Below are 19,426 nucleotides of genomic sequence, written 5' to 3' on the forward strand. Positions count from 1 at the left end.
AAGGCCTGTGCAGTGAGTGGCGAGTCGGTATGTTGATGGAATCCACGTCCGTGGAATCCTCCTGCGGACATTCCACGAATACGTGTCCCTGGCACAAGGACATGTGCAAATTCAACGAGAAAATCGTCACTTTCCTTTTATCTTCATTTAAATAGAGAAATTCATCCCTCCCACTTCCAATCCAAGTGACATTTTTACATTTTTATCCGTTTTTTTTTCTACAAGAAAAAACTCATTTCGTGCAGACTTTTAACGTTCCGGTTGAAACGAATTAATTTATAAATATGCACATAATTAAATCCCATTTTTTATCTTTCGTTGAACTCTTTTTTTATCCTGACATCACTTTTTCCATTACTTTTTTCATTTATTTTTTTTCTGACGCTGCCCTAAATGCTCAAATTTAAGGAGGGACGTCAGCTTCACGTAAAGTGAGGTTATGTTAATACAAATTTGATTGTTTTTATCTAAGTTATCTAGGTTATGTAAATCTTGTTTGCTTTCTTTATATGAGATTAACCTGCAAAAATACGTCATTTTTAGGTGGAATATTTATCTGGATTATAAAAAAATTGCAGAATAAAACGACCTCGAATTTTTCACATATGTTCTTCAAACTGTGAAGTAGTACTTTTTTCTAATCTATCGTCATGTTTTATTTGTTTTTGATTATGGAAAGATGAGTCTAGTGGAATTATTTCGTATGCGTAGGTGTTAATTATTTAAAGTTTGGAAATTATTTACTAAAAAATGGCTGTGCATGAAATGGATTAAAAATTGGAGAGGCTATAGAAAATATATTCAAAAATGTATTCTAAAAGTTTCATTGAGCTATCACCATTTTTTTCGAGCTGATGTTCCTCCTTAAGAGGCTACAATGAAAACTGAATATGCCATGATTAAAATAAACATTATAAAACAGAACTCACCTCAGAAAACGACAAATTTTATCAAACCAAAGATTTGCAATCCATTGTTCACACTGTCACAGAAACGTTGGCATAAAGAATCCGATTTTTTTCGCCCAACAGTCAATATTACAGCACGAACTAATGGGAACGTAAAAAACTTTGAATAAAAAACTTGTCAAAAAAGCTGGAGTCTTTTTATGACTCCTTTAGGATTTTGTGTACAGTTGTCCCAGGCGTATTAAAATGTAGGTCAAAAGCACTCCGAATGTTGGACAAAAGCCCAAAAAAGTATGAATTTCGATACCGTGAAGTTAGGCTAGCAGCAACAAAAGCCAAAATTCGTTGAAAAAATTCACCTTTTTCAAAGATAAAAGTAGCAGCGATGCGAAAGTTGAAAATGTTAACAAACGCGCGCGAACGGAACAGCGATGTACACTGAATCATTTGGTATTTTATGGAGCAATGTCGAAACATAATTTCCACACTCTCCTGCACATACATAGAAACGTAACACAGGCATACACAGCCATTCGAACGAAGAGGAGAATAGTTAGATGAGAAAAACTACTGTCCTGTTGTAATTATTAGCTGACAAAACCTTGAGGGACAAAAGTTTTTCATTCGCTAGTGGTAATGCGCGTACGTCTCGTGACAATGCATGTGCACGGTCCTCGAGCATCGTCCCGCTGTTCGACTCACTTCCGATTCCGATTGTTGTAAATCGACTTCCGGTACTATGGGTGCGCCCATGGAATACATACGTAAGGCTACTAGGTTTCGCTATGTCGAGCATCGACACAAAGAGAAATACACGTTCTCTCATTCACCTTGCGTTCGTATGCTCGAATGGCCCATCGATGTTTTTTTTCACTATCGATTGTAAGATCCTGCGACTAGGACGTTCCGAGGTTAGTACCACAAACGATTGGTTCATAATAATAAATAAAAATAAATAAATAAATAAAAAATGAAGAGTTTTAAGCAAAAAAGAATGTATACAGATTTTTTTTCAATCAGACATTTTTTAAAATATTTTTTTACATAAACTTCGTGTCATGTGAGCGAGATTTCAATGCGGAGGGAGATTCAAGACACAGACAGAGTTTGCAAAGTCGTTTTTGCATGTATGCACTCACGGCGAGAGTTCGAGAGCGGAACCCTTGAGGTTTTGTCTTTCCGGAAATCTTAAGAACTCTTGCGTTCGTAGAACGCCATTGATTGTAGCGATTTCGCGAACTATTACCGTTACTTTTCATCGGCAAGTGTCACTCTATTTTGCATCAGTGAACGCAACTCGGGGATGCCAAATGTTATCGATTTTCTTTTAAATATCTGTGCATTTGTACAAAGTGCTTTAAATAATTATGCACTGCTTCTTCATTGCGCGAGCCATGATTTTTTTTATCAGCCGTTGATGAAACAGGGATCCGCAGGAATTAATCGACGAACGAATTCTGCATTACCGATTCGCGGTAAGCGCTCCGCTGATCTACGGTCGATAAAACAAATTTCTACAAAAACTAGGCAAGCGCAATGTAAATTGATTCGAAATGAAGAATAAAAATGCATCCCAAGTTTTGATTCCTTCAATTTAATCAGTGAAAATGGTTGATTTAAGCAAAATTATCGAATGATGAATCATTACCGGCCGAGCTGATGCAGTTTGTGAGCTCTGGTTGCAATAGTAAAGTATCTTTTATACCGACACGACTCTTAAGGACGTGTACCGAGCGTCGATTTAGGGAGGTGCCGAAATTAATGCTGATATCCTCTAAAACGAGGGTTCACTGGTTCTCGCATTGTGGCGCTGGTTCGTCGCTACACTCCACAGGGCCAAAGGTCAGAGCACACGTCAATTATAATCGAACGGTTTCTGAGTTGTGAGAAATAAGAAGTTGTTTTCAAATTAAAATTAATAAAAAACTAAAATCGTCTATTAATGAGCTACAAATAATAAACTCATTGGATTCAATTTTGTTAATCAATAAATATTTCATGGAGCAATCGAGAATTGTTGATCTTCTATTAATTTTAGTGTACAATATTAATCCAATGCTCAATTATTTCTGTCTGTTCCTTTATCCTATACATTCATCAAATTATATTCGAAAATTCAATGTAATTATTGTTTATAATAGAAATCATGTCTGATTGATCGAGTAATTGTGCATGTGTCTGAATGTCAAACGAAAAGTCGTTGTATCAGTAGCAGCAGCTGTTTGATCGAAGTTATTGGAAGAAAGGAAATAGTCCAAATGGATTTGGATTTCTGTGGTTTTCTAAACAGCCCACAATACCGAGTATCATATAATTATTTAGCGATTTGTGGTATTCAGCTGCATTTCAATTAACGTCGCTTGACTTCCTCGTTTACGAATCCCCTCATTTTTTTATAAGAAAAAATTGATACAAAATTTTGTACTTGAACACTCGAAGATGCGTGTATCAATGGACTTGATTTTACCGATATCGGATCGAGGCTGTCACATCCGTCAATAAATATCCGATCGATGAGATGAAAAAGGAATGTAATAAGGATTTTTTTTTTTTCGTTTCAGTTGAATTACCGAACGAATTTTGATCGTTGATAAAGATTGCACAACCGAGTGAAAAATAATACACTTTTAATAGAGAAATATTGGTAAAGGCATCTGTCACAATGAGCGAAGGGAGTTACCATATGTGTCAGTGCCTCGCACCGGACGTTATTATGGCAAAAATATTGCCTCATTGAAGGAATATTCTGCCTTCGACCCACAACGCGTCGGAGCACCTTTGCGAGGACAAAACTTTTCAAGTTTCAGGTATGCTCTCTGCCAGGTGTTGAAGCATCCATGGGAATTATGCTGATAACTCATCGCTATTCTCACGGTGGTCCAACATACGACAATATGAAGAAATGTGCACTCACACTTTTTTTTTATTATTATTTCGTTGTACAACGATACGACGTGAGCAAAGTACATATTGTGACATTTTTGATATCCAGTTTTAGCAAAACGTCACTCGTTTTCCTTTCAAGTGTACTATTTAGTTTACCGTATTGCAAATAATTCATAGAAATTATTCTTTTATTCGTAATTCATCGTTCTCGTTGTCGGACTGAATGAATCGTCAGCACAATTGGAAGAGAATTAAAAAAAATATACCATCGAATAAATAGTTAATCAGTCAACTTTATAGTTAATATTTTATAGTTTGATATTTTATATTTACTATTATTGTTATATTTTCCAGTTTTATAGTTAAATAATAAACAATTATAAATTAGTTAATAAAGACCCTGAATCAGTGAAATACAAACTTTTTAGTGTACTTTTTCTTTTTTTCTCAATTTCTCAGTTTCTAATTACATCGAACTTTCATCCAGAATAAACACAAAAGTATTGCACAACATAGCATTGTGCAAACGTGTCACAACTGACCGGAACAGTATTTTTGTTTATCCTAAAATTTAGTGATCTCTGAATCTCGAAGCTCACCGGAATTTTAATTCAACGGTTTTCGTCATAACGAGTACAGTTTTTTTTCTCATCCTTGCCGAATTACAATAATCACAGGGTTTCCTGGATACTCGCAACTTATGAGCTCAAAGACCGTTGACGACCGCAAAAGTTTTTCACCGACTTTACGAATATAATGGGAGTGTTTGACCCCTTGATTGACGGATGCGAAGCGTCTATAGCGGTGCACGCTTTATCGGAATGAGAGCCCGCGTTCCCACAAATATAACACGGCAATCAGACACATGTCGCGCGTTAAAACGCAGCCACCTGGGTTAGTCTGGCTACCTTAACCCAACTTCACGTTTATATTTCTCATGGTCGAACGAGTCTTCTCTGCCCGCACGATGGGACGAGCGTTGCCGACACTGAGGCGTAATTTTGTTTTAATTAACACACAGAAGCGCGCTCGTGCAATTGTCCTATTGACATTCCCGAGGATGTCTGCAGGCTCGGAAGGGCTCAGGTGGAAATGAGTTCCGCATAAATTTCATTACATCGCTTCACAGCTTTTCTCATCTATTATTCCATTGAATCATCCACAGTAAAATGAATTATCTTGAAAATAAGATTTTAGCACAAAATTTGTCTATTTTCTTTGCTTCGATGTCACTCGGGTTCAAAATTTTGCGGAGTTTTCCCTCGAGTTTTCTGATGTTCCAATATCGAAGACACATTATTGAAATGAGTTGGATCGCGAGTCAAGCTCCATCTACGGATTCAGGGAGGCGCGTGTGCAGAACTCATGTCCGGCACGTGTGAACCGATCTCCGGATGATCTAGCGTTTCGATCCCAAGACGACTGCACTTTTTGTATCTTTTTTGTGTAAGCGATAAATGACAAAAAGAAAAATTGAAAAGTTCCCATAGCACACGTGTTGGAAGTGGCCCCACGGAAAACGGGCCCCTCGATAATTCATTGCGCAGTGCTGTAGCTCCGCGAGGAACAATTGAAATCTCAGCTGTTTCTGGATCTGCACGCGATCGTGAGATCCGCTAGTAAAAGTACAATAAGACTTTACATCTGCGCTTGTTTCTCGTCGTCGTGGCTCTCACGGCTCTTGGGGGCAGTCTTTGGAGCGTTGTATGCGAAATTATGAATCGAGGGACCGGAGGAGCGGGAACTGGAAGCAGAGAAATCATCGCGTCCAATACTTTTGGCCCGGTGTCCGTGTGGAGGTACGCGTGTACCAATGGGAGGAAGGAACTTCGAGTTCTTCCTGATGGGGAGCTCATCGAAGCTCCTTCTTACGTCACACGTCTTTCCCGCCAATATTTGTCGCTGCCCCCCTCTGCGGGAGTCCTCTGCACATGGTTGTGACGTCACTCGAGGCACACGTCACCTGGAATGACGTGGATGGCTGCGTCGTGGGGTCCCGAATCTTGGCCCAGGCCAAGCAGGAGGGTGCGAAGAACGTAGGCAAAGGGACTCGGTGAAATCCTCGTGGCGGACCGGTACAGAGAACGGGGCTACCATCACGAGCACCGAAGGGTGAGATCCTTCGCGAAGAATGATGTTGGATTGCGCCAGACGCATGCGAGATAAAAGGCCCTTCTACCAACAAACGTGGGAAAACGGCACGCGTCTTCAAGCTGGTCACCTCATGTGTACCTGGAATTCTCCAGAGCCATTAGATGTTAAGGCTGCTTCGTAAGGCCGTACAAGGTCGCAGGTGTACGATAAGCGTTTGAAAATGGGGGCAGACGCGTTTCTCTAGTCGTTTTCCAGTTCGAATTGGATTCAGTAAATTAGAAAACGATTTCGAAAAGAGAAAATGATGATTTGGTATCCTGAGAGCTGGCTCGTTCGTAAAATCGTACATCCTCATCGCACCGGACGGTTAACGCTTCCACAATTTTCTCACGTAGAGCGTGTAAAGAGTTGAACGAGCAAATTTAATGTCAAGCAAAGGTAAGAATCTCAACGTTCTTGCCATATGTCTCTCGCCGAGGATACCGTAATGACTTGAAGACGACTCGCTCCGATAAGCAGCCCCCATAGCGTGACGATGGGGTGCAGCTGCGTGTAGTTGCTCGAGAAAATCGATATAAGAATCCAGGATCCCTCCTCCTTGTGTCTTTCTTCTCGTTATACTCTGCTGTGTGTACCGGCTTCACGTACGTATTACACTCGGGCAGGTGACGTTGGTCGCGTGCCAGTTCTCCCCTCCCCTCAACTCGGATGTGCGCGATGTCTGCGAGAATAGCATCGGCCCGCAATGCATTGTCCTTCCACGCTTCTTACACGCACACATTATTGTGCTGCCTTCGACATGAGTTCCTCTCGTCATTCGCACGGTGAGAAAAGAGGGGAACTTCTTTATAGCACACACAATGACACATACAAAAACCCGTAGCATGCGTGTGCATAAGCTGCGGGGACAGATTTTCATCCTGGAACATTTCCGAGGATTGGAACTTTGAGACAATGACCGGATATGAGACTGATCCGAACGAATGAGATTGAAGCTTTTACCGTCGTTTATAGAACAGCTCCTGACACATCTTCAACACTTGAGAAACGTACTGCAGGCCAGGGAAAATCCAAAACGATTTATACATTGCGCTATAATTTAGTACTTTTGGCTGCACGGAGAAAACGAGGCAGAAAATTGTAGAGGAAAGTACTAGGAATATAGTATCTCGGGGACGGTATATACGCACTGAGCATTCATTCGAAGAGCAGTCATAAGAATTGTTCTATCCACCATAGTAGAAGGACCAATACCCATACTTTTTATTCAAAATACTCAAGAGTCTTTTTCTTCATAAGCTTAGTAAAAAATGTTTTCAGCCACTTCAAATGTTTATATTGTAAAGTATGCTTAGGTAACCCAAACAAACCCAAGAAAAAGCTATTTCTGTGGTAAAATGTCACACGTATTCGGTGTATATTCGTATATGATATTCATCATACACGGAGAGATTTTTATACGAATATTTCGGACGAATTTGCTAGAAAAATTTTCTATGTTTTGTAACAGCGCTGTTCTATATCGCCATTCTATTACATTTCACCAAAGTGCATAGTAATTTTGATGCCGAAAGCAGTTCTCTCAAATTTTACTATGTACGACAGGCAAAATTTAGGTCTGCGAGATTCTTACATCGAACGATGCAGCGATATCTGAATGTCACTAGTGTCTTTGGCGAAATGTTAAAAATTGGTGAATTGGCTGCGGACAAATTGCTTGAAATTTTACTATGTGTCACTGGTTAATTTTCATGTCTATACTCGCAACGCCTCATATAATTGGTGGGCGCATGAATTTTGCTATGTTATTGAGCAAAATTCAGTGCGGTAAAAGGGAAAATACGAAACTATGCAATTTTTCGTATAGCACAGAGAAACAACTGCTATGTTATCTCCTAAATTTTCATCAAATCATTTCATTATTTACTATCTTTTTGTTTAAAATTCGTTCGGTGTTCATTTTTTATATAGTACAGCGCGTTATTTACTATGAACTGTGGTAATAGTTCCCCAAATTTTTGCATTATTTGGCACACTCTGTAGCGATTATTATTATAATATCGATGTGGTCCGACGTTACTATAAAAACATAGTAATTTTTGCTATAAAAGTCTCTCCGTGTAGAATTTATTATGCTGACAGTCAAAATTTTGTGATTTAAAATACATTTCCACTTATCAGTAAGTGCTAGGCTGATATGATGAATAATACTCGAAAACAAGATGAAATATAGTTCTCACGTGCATCACTTTTTACTATCCACATAAAGCTGATTAGAATTGAAGGGACGAAAAATAGCAAAATTCAAAAAATACCATGTTGTTTGTAATAGGTGCCGAAATAGTTTTTAAATTCTTGAAAAAAAAAAAAAAAAAAAAAAAAATATTCCTTACTATACAAAACGAATCCGTTTTCCCCGTGTGGCATCCATAAATGCTCGTGAATATCAGCAAACGAAAACCATCGGTAGGCATGGCACTGCAAGGAACGTTGATTAAAAATCCAGTGAATTGTTTATTTCCGGTAACTTTCCAAAAAAATCTATCCTCGTCCCCACTAAGATATCCTTAAGATCTAAAACGATATTGGCTGCAAGAGGAGGAATGTCGTCAGCTGCTCCTAAGAAATCAATAAATCGACGAGGGGCAGGTGACGTTTGGCGCGTGCCTCGATATATGTATTTTTTTTTTTTTTTTTTTTTTTTCAAGAGGCCTTACTAAGACCCCCTTATGCTACTGCTTCTCGAGCTTCTTATAAGAATGATCGGACCCTACCGAACATGGTATGACGCAAGATGTGCAGAGCCCATTGTCCGCTACCCCTAACTTTCTACGATGGTCACACAGTCGTTCTCTTTGTAACAGCTGATTCAACCACCGGTGTCCTTTTGCTACGTGGCTGCAATTCGCACAAATCTCTTTTTTTTTGACTAGAATAATAAATTTCTGATACGAGTTGGTCATAGAGGAGCTAATGCTTTGGAGACATCCAGATAAGGAAAACTTATATAAACAGCTGCGCAATATGTGAGCAATAATTGACCAATTTATTAGAATTGAAACGTTGTAGCACACGGTGCGATGAACGCTGGTGGATTATTCTAAAGTGCGTGCATGCCTCGCTCCTTGTGCAACCTCGCAGAGACATTGGCAGCGAGAACCCATTCAGAACGTTATTAACTTTTCAATGAGCTCAGCCGGCTGTCCAATTTCTGTGTATTCTTTGCATAAATAACCTCCGAGGCACTTTCGATTTTCGGTAATGTTTGTAGCGAGAGATTGAACGATCTAATTTTGTTTTGTAAAGTAGCTTTTGTTGGAACGAAATTGTGTTAAATTCGATGTCAACTCGCACAGATACACTTTGGCGGTCACTCCAAGAAATAAATAAAAAGATCCACTCGGGTTGCTCGGAGTTCTCGGTCTTCAAGTGCAAAAGTGGGATAGGGCGAGGAACAGAAGGAGGAATAGACAGAGAGAGAGAGAGAGCTTCGGAGGGACTTGAGCTGAGTGCAGAAGCGGGACCCTCTTTCGGGTTGGCGCCCGATATCGGGAGCCGTCCTTTTCCTGAGGAGCCGAGTACGCCCGAAGAGTAATCCGGAGAGAGCCGAGACGATGGTGGGAACGTGTAGCGCCGAGTGTTCTCACCACAGGCCAGGTTCGCTGCTTGTGGGCTCTGCGCGAGAGCACGCTCGGGCTCTCCGCGGATCGGCGACGACACAAGGTGGCTGTGCGATCGAGCCGAAGGCTTCGGGACTCTTCAGGCACTCCGTTATGTAGCATCGCAGCTCCCGCTTCGTGGTGTGAGCTGTTGCATCGGACAAGCAACCTGCTGACGCTGGTAGAGCTTGCTGCGTGTTGCTCTTGCTGCTTCTCTCTGTAGCTCCTGTTTCGTCGCGGTATTACCTGGACGAAAATCATTGCCACGCAACCCGCGGCGGCGGGCAAGTTTCACGGCTACTCAGGCCCCGCGGGACCTGGACCAAACTGGATTTGCTCACATGGGACCGACACCTCCGCAGCTACTGTTACGGGGCGGTCGCCTTTTCAAGGACGCCGCAGACCATTTTCTCGTGCAAACATGCCCATTGTTGATTTTCTCGATACCAAAAATCCGGCTTTGAGAGGGAACTCGCTCCTGTTATCTATGAAACTAACTGTTTTGAGGAAGCACCGATTTGATGACAGGTCAGCTCCATGGGTGACTACAGAGACGCACGCGACCGGACCCAAATCATCCCTAGGGGTCGTTGAAGAAAGGCTTCGAGATTTGATGTGCGTCTGAAAAGGGGATACGGTCACGTGCAAAGAGATCGAAACGCATCATGAAAAAGTCAGATCTGGTTTAGGGCTGTGTTACTCTCTCTCTTTGCTCTCTTAAGGCGAGTTCGTATTGGAGGAAGAGGAATCCCCTTTTAGTTTTTTTGTTAGATTTTTTGTAACTTTTCCCATGAAGCCTCAGGACACCGATCGACTGTTCAACATCCGTTTGCTCGAATATATTTTTTTCTTTAGCCTTCTGTCGACATGACAAGCTTAAATGATTTCAATACTGTCAACGAAAAAGTAGCTTCGATTGGTAAATAGCCGTGCATCTGTGACCGAATCCTTTCGGGGGTTGATCTTCAATAGTGATTCCGAGAGCAATTAGAAAACAAAGTCAGAGGCTGCGTGTTGTTTTTTTCATTCAAAGCGAAGCTTAAACGCTCGTTTACAGGCGGCTAAAACAACTAAACGAGTAGCCTACGCCTAGTCGGTTTGATCCCACGACCGAACGAACGACGGGGGTCCGTTCGGCTGACGGAGACTAAACATATCGTGTTTCCTAAAAGATTGGCCGCCGAATGATTTTTACGAAGCCGTGGACAGCTCTCGTCTCTGGCAGGATTCTTCCAGGAGTTGAAGAAATCTCGGCACGCAACGACCAGGTCCGTATTTTCGAGTTACGCTTGCGACTGCAATAGGCGTTAAAAATATGAGATTACCCAGACGAATTTGTGTGCACTTGGTGTAGCCTCAGAGCCGAGCATGCGAGCTTCGAAACGTTTGTTTTCCCACTTTTTTCCGCTGTTTCTACCTCCGTACCATCCCATTGCGGATCCCACTTTTTAACTTGTCAGCAATGTGCATTATTTTTATCCTCGGCTAAATATAGCGTCAATAAAAGTTTGAAAATGTTTAATGACTCGAAGAGTTTGAGTTAAAAAATCGCTCGTGCCAGTCTCACTCGAGTGTCGCAAAAAAGAAAGTAAACGGGGGAAAAAAGGGAAAGAGTAAGGTCGTTAAAAACCCTAAAAATTTATCGCTTAGCAGCCGCGGGTTTGAGGACGTTCGCAGAGTCGAAGGCGAGGATTGAGAAAGGAGAGAAGAAGGCAGTGCGTATAATTTAATTCTTTTCTCGAAGGACACCCGCATATAAGTCCACGATCCTAAAACATTCCCACAGACATCGCTGGCTTCTATTGGTCCTAAAACCTCCCACGATTCTCCCTCGTTTCGAAGTTCTTTCTGAGAGGCGCAGTGGAACAGTTAAGCGAGAACTCTTCGTCGTCGCCTCGTCGTCCTTCTTGTCGTCGCGGTCGTCCCCCGAGTTTCAGCCTTTCTATGTAAATACCTGAGCATAGACTATGGGCTAGAAGAGAAAAAGAAGGCGAAAGGAGAGGAGAACGAAAAAGGTTAAGAGAGCCCCGCGTCGCCTCGCAGCCTCGACTGCGATGCCCGCTACCCTCTCATCGTTTATTCTCATCCCATATTCCGTTCCTTCAACCTCCCAATAAAATGGCGAAAATTCCGCGTCCCTTTGCTCGTGTGTCAGCCACGCGTACTTCATCCACAGCAGCGGTCAGGTCATAATAGATGCACGAGGCCGGCTCGTTTTCGTTTCTTCTTCCTCCTTCTTTCCTTCCTTTTTTCCCCTTTTTTATTCTACGTGCGCGACGCGAATACTATACGAATTACGAGACACTATCGTGTACCCACACACATACACGTATACCCATGCAAAGCATCATCGAGAGGAGATGGAGCAAGCCAAAGGGTGAAGGCAACGCGAATCGCAGAAACGTGGGAACCGTCGCCAGGTGATCCCTTACCTTGGCAATCGCTCTCTCCCTCGTCTCTCCCTCTTCCCTTTGCTCTTCACCATACGCGACACGATATTGAAGTTTGCAAGGAAGGAAGGAAGGAAGGTGAGGTCCATTCCGGAAGGGCGTACGTCCACAAATGGTTTGCCTCGGATAAAGGGGGGGGGGGCTCTCATGAGATCATCTGGCATGGGGTATTTATTATTGAGTCTTTCTATTTGACTAACGACATAATGCAGACCGTTATTACATTCGTACATCATTACAAACATCTTTTCTAATTCAATTCGTCTACACGACCTTGCGCTGATAATTTTATCGCAAAAATTAGGATAATTTCTTCAAGCATTTATCTCATTGGAATAATTATGTTTCACAATTACTGCGGTTCATTGTTTCCACGTGTCGTGTGCTCATCATTTTTTATGAACCTGCATAATAATTGCATGGCTTCCATATCAATTTTCGAGTTGGCTTATCGGAGCGAAGGAATTACCCGGCACGCTATGACCTGAGTCAACATTGCTTCTGCATCGTTTCGAAGGTGGAATATACTTATAAACTGTTCGAAGAAAGTGAATGTAGTTACCAAATTTAGATTGGCAATATTGGAAAAAAAAAAAAAAAAAAAAAAATATATTGAAATAAGTTTTTTTGAGTAAGTTTTCTATTCTTGTTGACTTTGGGTGTGTTTTGTTATCTTCTAGAGAAGAACTATCTGTATCAGTTGTAATGAATTGAAATAATAAAATAACAATTGTTTCATCTTCAAGTTTCGAAACTATACTTGATTAAATATTATTAAGGTCAGTAATTTGTCATGAGGATCGATTGTCAGGACTGTTTAACTTCTCTCGAATAATCCAGGTAAGCTGGTTTACATGATTACGTGTTTGTATATAGCTACAGATATGAACATATTCTGGCATGATGACTGTACGTCGAGTTCGCTTCGCTCGTCAAACATTTCATTGAAATTCAACTGAATCTTTTCGTCCAAAGGCCTATGCAAGGATTTGTTCGTTAATGGACTGACTTATTCCGAGTTCTGTTGTATCTGAGACTAGTGCATTTCTTTCGTTACTCAAGTAGTCTGAGTAATTTGTACTCATAAATCTCTATTGAGACTTTTTTTAAATTATGAGCCGACTACTCGAAGTAACCAAAAATTGAGATGAAAATTCGATTCGAAATAATGGGAAAATTGAATAATTAAATAATGAATGTTTTATTGATTTCTTATTCTACTCGTGATTAAGATTTTTTACTAATTCTGTTTGTTTTACCAAACCAGAGAAAAGAGAACTCTCTAACACGAATGTTTTCGAAAATTCATCAGTGCTCTTGCGACAGGAAATGAGACTATTTTAAAAGGCATGGTGTGCAATGTGGTGGCAAACAAAACTTTTGTAAAACTTCACAAAAATAACGAAAGAAATGAGCTTTTGAGATTTGTGTATCCCGAACAAACACCAAGTCTCTGATTTCATTGCGAGTTGAGCCAGTCTAAAATTTGTCTCTCACTTCGTGTTTGAAAGGATTTTGGGGGCGGTTCTTTCTCGCGGGAACACGACAAAAATTACCTGCTCTTGGGACGACGAAAAATATCATTGTAGCGATTTTTCCATGCGTGCGTCCAGCACACGACCTCGTTCCCATACCCGAATAAATATCCTCAGTGAAATATTCTCGAATCCCCTGACCCAATTTACTTTCAATAGATCATTTCGTTTTATGATTTGCTTTTTGTTAACTCCCATCACCCGTGGCACTACAGTCAATAATTTTACACTCTTGATGTCGTGTCTTTGTCCAACATTCTTGTTTGACGACTGAACTTACCTGACCAAAGACGTCTCACCAAATTATCAGCGAACATCGTTAATAATTGTACCAATATCAACGAAATAAAAGTTGATTATTACTGAAAAGTGATCCAGTAAATCATTGTATCGACTTTTTGATTTTATGTGATTAGTGCAGCCATGAGCAATGTAACTGCAAAAAATAAAATAAACAAACGTATGTGGAATAAGAAGAAACAAAAGCCGAAAACAGTCATGTTTTTTAATGCAAACAGAAATCAAAAATATTCTTCGTTAGAAAATAATTCAAAAATATTTGAAAAATGAAATGAGGATGCAAAACGCATTTATCATTAAGAAAAAACTCATGCAATATGAAATTGCTGATGCGTTATAAAAAAAATACGATCGAGAGTTTTTGGTATTAAAAAATTGCTAATTTTTTTTCCTGTCCTCCAATTAAGCAGTGGGAACGAATTCTGAAAATGTTCAACTGGTTCATAGTTTCACAATCGAATTGATTATTTTATCGCTTTTGGCGTCGCTCATAATGGACTCCTGGATAATAAAATTAGTTCGTCATTCGACAGAGTTTAAAAAGAATTTGACTCTGATGAGGGTTTCGGGTCTCACGCGTCGGCAGTTTAAAAATATTAATATACATCGTTCCGAGGGTGTTTCGCTCGGCCCGCACCGCTTTCACGAGTTTTTTCTTTTCAACATGAATCCTTGGACGGGTAAACGCCGTTTAAAATTCGGGAAATAAAAAACTCGAGTTTTTTAAATCTCTCGACTTTTAGGAAAGCAAGAAGGAAGTCCCATGAAAGCACCCCGTTATCGGAATGATTTTTCCACGTTTGTATGAACTCACGAGTAGTTTTAACCCTCGGAAGTTCCTCGACACAGATGTCGAATTACATTCGGGGGCGGGGAGAGCCCGCTGTCCCGCGAGCGGGATTAAAAAACCTCTTTTTTCGGGTAAAAATTCCGAAAGCGTTCCCGTACCCTTCCGAAATGCCATCGAAGGCACAGAAAAACTGCGGAAGAGGAGCGTATGCTGCGACGCTAAAGAAAGGGAAATATGAAGATAAAAAAACGTAGAAAAAAAGAGAACAGAACAGAGCGACTGAAACAGCGATAGGAAAAGGGAGTTTACGTGGGAAATTAAAAAATGAGAGGCTCTTTTAAAAAACCGGTTCTCCCAGTATAATATACTTGCCACCATTATATATGGCATTATATACCTTGTGACTTGTGGGCGGAAGTGAAGATTTCAGATTCGACGGGCATAACGTTTCCTTCCTGAAGGATCCCATGACGGCGGGATACACGAGAATTCTACTAGAGAGTCTCGCTAGCGTGGGTGTGAGGCTGCAGGTGTATCTCAAGAGAAAGATCAGGTTTTTGAGAACCGTAACGAACGATGAAAAGAAGAGGAGAGAGCGAGGCAGACGGAGGCTCGAAAGAAAGATGAAGAAGCGTGAGGGTGGGCGTTTCAAATTTAGAGGCCAAGCTTCTTGGGCTCCTTTTCCATGCCCCCTTCTGCTTCCTTGAGAGGTCTGTGGTCAAGCAGCAAGATCCCAGAGACCACTGCGAAGCATATATCCAGCAGCCTATACTCTTCACGATCTAGGGTTAATGAGAAGGTCGCGACATCTGACCGGACGCCTTCCGTTATGACAGCTATCCTCGAATATTTATGGGAAATAATGTATCATGGGAAACGAAACGGTTCAGCGGGACGATAAGAAAATCGGAGCCTGGGAATTTTCTCCTGTTTATTTTCACGTATATGTACGGATGAAAATTCATTTTATCCAAATAAATAATCGAGTGGGAAACAACGCGCACGATTCTCGTGTGAATAAATTTTTGACAATATTAACTGTGATGAATAAAATTGCTGCCAAATCTCCGGACGAAATATGGGCAAAAGCATATTTTTCAGGATTGAAGAATTTCACGATTTCATATTTACGAAGATTATTCCAATGATTTTCGTCAAAGTTCAATCACGATTGAACAATAATTCACAACCTTCGGTCGCGTTATTGGCGAGTTTCTTCAACGTTCGATCTTTCCATTTGGCGAATTTTCATAATTATATATAACACATCACGAATAGTTTTGAAGAATATTCACTCAACTGACAGTACCGTGGGGGATGCGCTCGAAACACAGCTCAAGGTTCTTGTGTGACCATTAAGGGGGGAGACGATACTTACAAGTTTACGTCGCGGACGCAAATTCCCTTGGTCGTTTGGAACTTCCGAACTCGGGGAAAATCGAGGCCGCAGATGCAAGGAAACAAGAACGGTCAGCGTTAACCGCGTACTCATGAGAGAACGAGGGGAAGAGCGAGCGAGAGAGGCGAGGAGGAAGAAGACAAAAAATATGGAGCCTCTCGTCACGAGGGGACAATGACCGTTCTACACAAATGGTTCTGAACGTATTTTGCGAAACTGGCCGATCTTTTCGTCATGAAAAACTATTGGCCATACGCAATAATATACCAGTCCTCCAGGGACAAAGATGCAGTTTAGCGTAGCACATTATGCGTTTAGTATGGGCCAACCCAAATAAAACCATAAACTACGTAGTTATTACGGTGCCATCCTTTTTTCAAAATATAACGGACTCGTCATCGTATCGGAAAGACCTCGACGAACGACCGATCTTCGGATTGCTCTCTGCTTCCAAACGTTCCGGAAGAGGCGTGCATTTTATTTTCGCTGTGAGTGTTCGTGACGACTTCGATTGGTGGCCATCATTTTGACAAGAATTTGTCAAGTAATTATTAATCTGCAGTTCAGAGTAAATGTAAATAGAAAAAAATAAATCGAGAATGTGGATTGGATATTGATTACTCAAAAACAAGGATGCAATCGTTTTATTTTGAATGATTTTACTCTAGAATAAAAAAAATATAGTCACCAAATAGGCAGCTGTTTTTTTTGTTGATTAGACAAATAAATTTTTCGATTGTACCTCACGAGCTCTCGACCTGTGCATGTGCTGCGTGTCCAGGAAAGTGATATGTTGAGTAATTTCGCAATCGTACGATCTTTAAGGCTTTTGATGAAACGACTCGGGGATCAGAGGGAAAAAATAATAGAAAATCACTTCACTCCCTCGCTTTTGATTCCAGGCCAGAAACAAGAGTCAAAAATAATGGAAACGAAAACAAAGAGTAAAAGTAAAAACGATCGTCGCCTACGATTGTGCACTGGCATCGCCACTAGCGTCGCTGAAAAATTAGTTGGCATTGCGTGGGCTCGAGTTTATCCGCGTGGATCTCCGACTCGCTCGTGTGCATTATCGAACGGCGTGATCTCAATTTTGTCGATTTATTTATTCCTGAGGTGCTTCGAGCGCCGAAGAATTTCACATGGAAAATAGCCTCCTACTCTCGAGTGTGCATCTGGCCGGGTCCGGAGAACACGTGTGTGATCCTTGTAAAATACAATTGAAAATGATTTGACAAAATGATTAAATTATTGCAAACTGGCCGGCTGATTGCCTCGTGCGTCCCTCGAATCCCTCAATCCCTCGTACCATTCCAATCTAAATGAATCTAAAATAATTCATCAGTTTTTTACAATTATTAAGGCAGCAGAATTCACAGTGAATTTATTTACTCTTGATCAACAAAAACGGATTATAAACTTAAGAAAAATTCATTTTCAAGCTTTGAATAAGTGAGAAAAGAGACACGAAAGAAATTAGCACCCCATAATTAGGCATTTAAAACAAGATCGTAGAATTTTTCACTCCATTTAGAAACGAAATAAATTACCGTGAGGGAAACACGTCGACGAAGTGTTACGAGCGAGGATAATATAAGAGACGTTGAGATGGGAGGCGGCTATGGGTCTCTAAAAGTAAAAGGTTTCCCGTACCTTTAATCGCACGTCGTAAAAGTTTATCCGTTTATTGCGGTCGCGAGTGCCTCTTGAAATGGTTGTACGAAGTAACCAATTTTGTCAACAGTACAAATATCCTTCGTATTTTATTGAGCGGCTCGCATGCACGTACAATCCACGTATCCACGTGACTAAACATATTTAAAATCTTTCGACTTTTTTACTGTTTTATTTCACTCGTGGACGGTTAAGACTCGGTAAGCGTGCCGTCAACCAATCGGTATATATAGCGCTCACTCGAACTACAAACATTTGTTTGAAAAATCGATTTGCACTATCCAATACGAAGACTATTTTTAATCGCCGTTTTTATTCTTTGTAATACATTTATCTCTCAATAAGTGACGAATTTTCAACGCATTGAGTACTCAACGAGGTCAGCAGCCGAAGGTACCACGTCATCGGTACACGGGCAACCAGGCATAGGGTTCAACGTATTAAGGGTTCACGATCGATTTTCCATCATTTTACCATTTGCGTCCAAACGTTTTGTTCTCGTCAATTTCCTAATGATGACTTATTCGAAAAAAAAGAGTGTCCAAATAGGATCAATTTTTATTTCCTAATTAAAGATATTGTCGCACTTAAGATTAATTGCAGAGTTATTAATTCAAAATTTTTAATACATTTTTTCAACTTATTTTTTGCCGAATGAAATAACAAGCCATTCATTGGACGGGGATCATGATCTGTTACATCATGATTAGTAACCCTTGACATGATAAAAATCTTTCAGATGCAAAGTAAAAGAAAATGTAGTAGACAAAAAGATAAGCCTCTTATAAAACCAATATTATATTAAGAAGCGAATACATCAAAATTATCGGAGCAAGGAAAACGAGTTGGCCTAACGTAATAAAATCCGCAAGTAGGGTCACTTTACACTATAACTATAGGCTCATCTAGTTCATCATACTGAGCAACTGAGTCACGCACCAAACCCGTGCCACATGATCCATAGGACCATCCTTATCACAATGTGGTCAATAAGTATCGCCGAGCTGAGCCACGCGTCGAGAATAAGAAGAAAAGTACATAATGAGGACTTCTCGGAAAAGACCTAAAAGTGGCCTTATCGTCAACGAAACCCGTGGACAAGAAGACATCACGGGTACCCTTTTCATGATCATTGGCAACAACAATGGGCAGATAGGTCAAGGAGTTGATCTAGAAACTCTAAGCTCATCCCTCAAGACGCGGAAACCACGCCATTTTGATTTAGCGAACCAATCGGAGGAAAAAAAGCAGATGGGGGAAAGCTCTACAAAAACGGGGCACAAGTACCCTTTGGGCGTTGTCTTACGTCGAAATCTTTGATAGTCAGAATTTTCATCAGCTCTTGTTCAAATCCGAAGTTAGAAAATTTCAAGAAGTAATCGCGAGTTAATATTTCTGATTTATACTTAAACCAAAGCTGGCTTCCACGAATAATTGTAACAAAAGTAAAGATAATTATTAATATCGTAAACCATCTTCGAGCCATTGTAACCGCTCGAAACCTACGACAAGAAAGAGGGAACAACCAGAAGCCTCCAATAAATAAATAACCGCATTTAACCAAGAGGATAAAATCCTGTGAATACTCATTTATTCGAAAATATATCGTCACGCCTCAGAAGGTTCATCTGCATGCCATCGGGGTCTATATTAATCTAACTTGCAAAAAGAAAAATCATTCTTGAGCTCCCATACTCGACAGACGTGGCTCTCGTTCCTGGGTAAAGGACT

General features: G+C 40.7%; 1 protein-coding gene across 1 annotated transcript in view; it reads right to left on the bottom strand.

The window, feature by feature from the left end:
• The window catches only part of LOC122407543 (uncharacterized), a 28,471-nt gene extending 27,266 nt beyond the window's left edge, over positions 1 to 1,205 (bottom strand). The window contains exon 1 of the mRNA XM_043413837.1: positions 930 to 1,205. The gene's annotated coding sequence lies outside the window, so the exon portion shown is untranslated. The remainder of the gene's footprint in view (positions 1 to 929) is intronic.
• Positions 1,206 to 19,426: the final 18,221 nt, after the last annotated feature.

Source organism: Venturia canescens, chromosome 3 (assembly GCF_019457755.1).
Source record: "Venturia canescens isolate UGA chromosome 3, ASM1945775v1, whole genome shotgun sequence".
NCBI classification, from domain to species: domain Eukaryota; kingdom Metazoa; phylum Arthropoda; class Insecta; order Hymenoptera; family Ichneumonidae; genus Venturia; species Venturia canescens.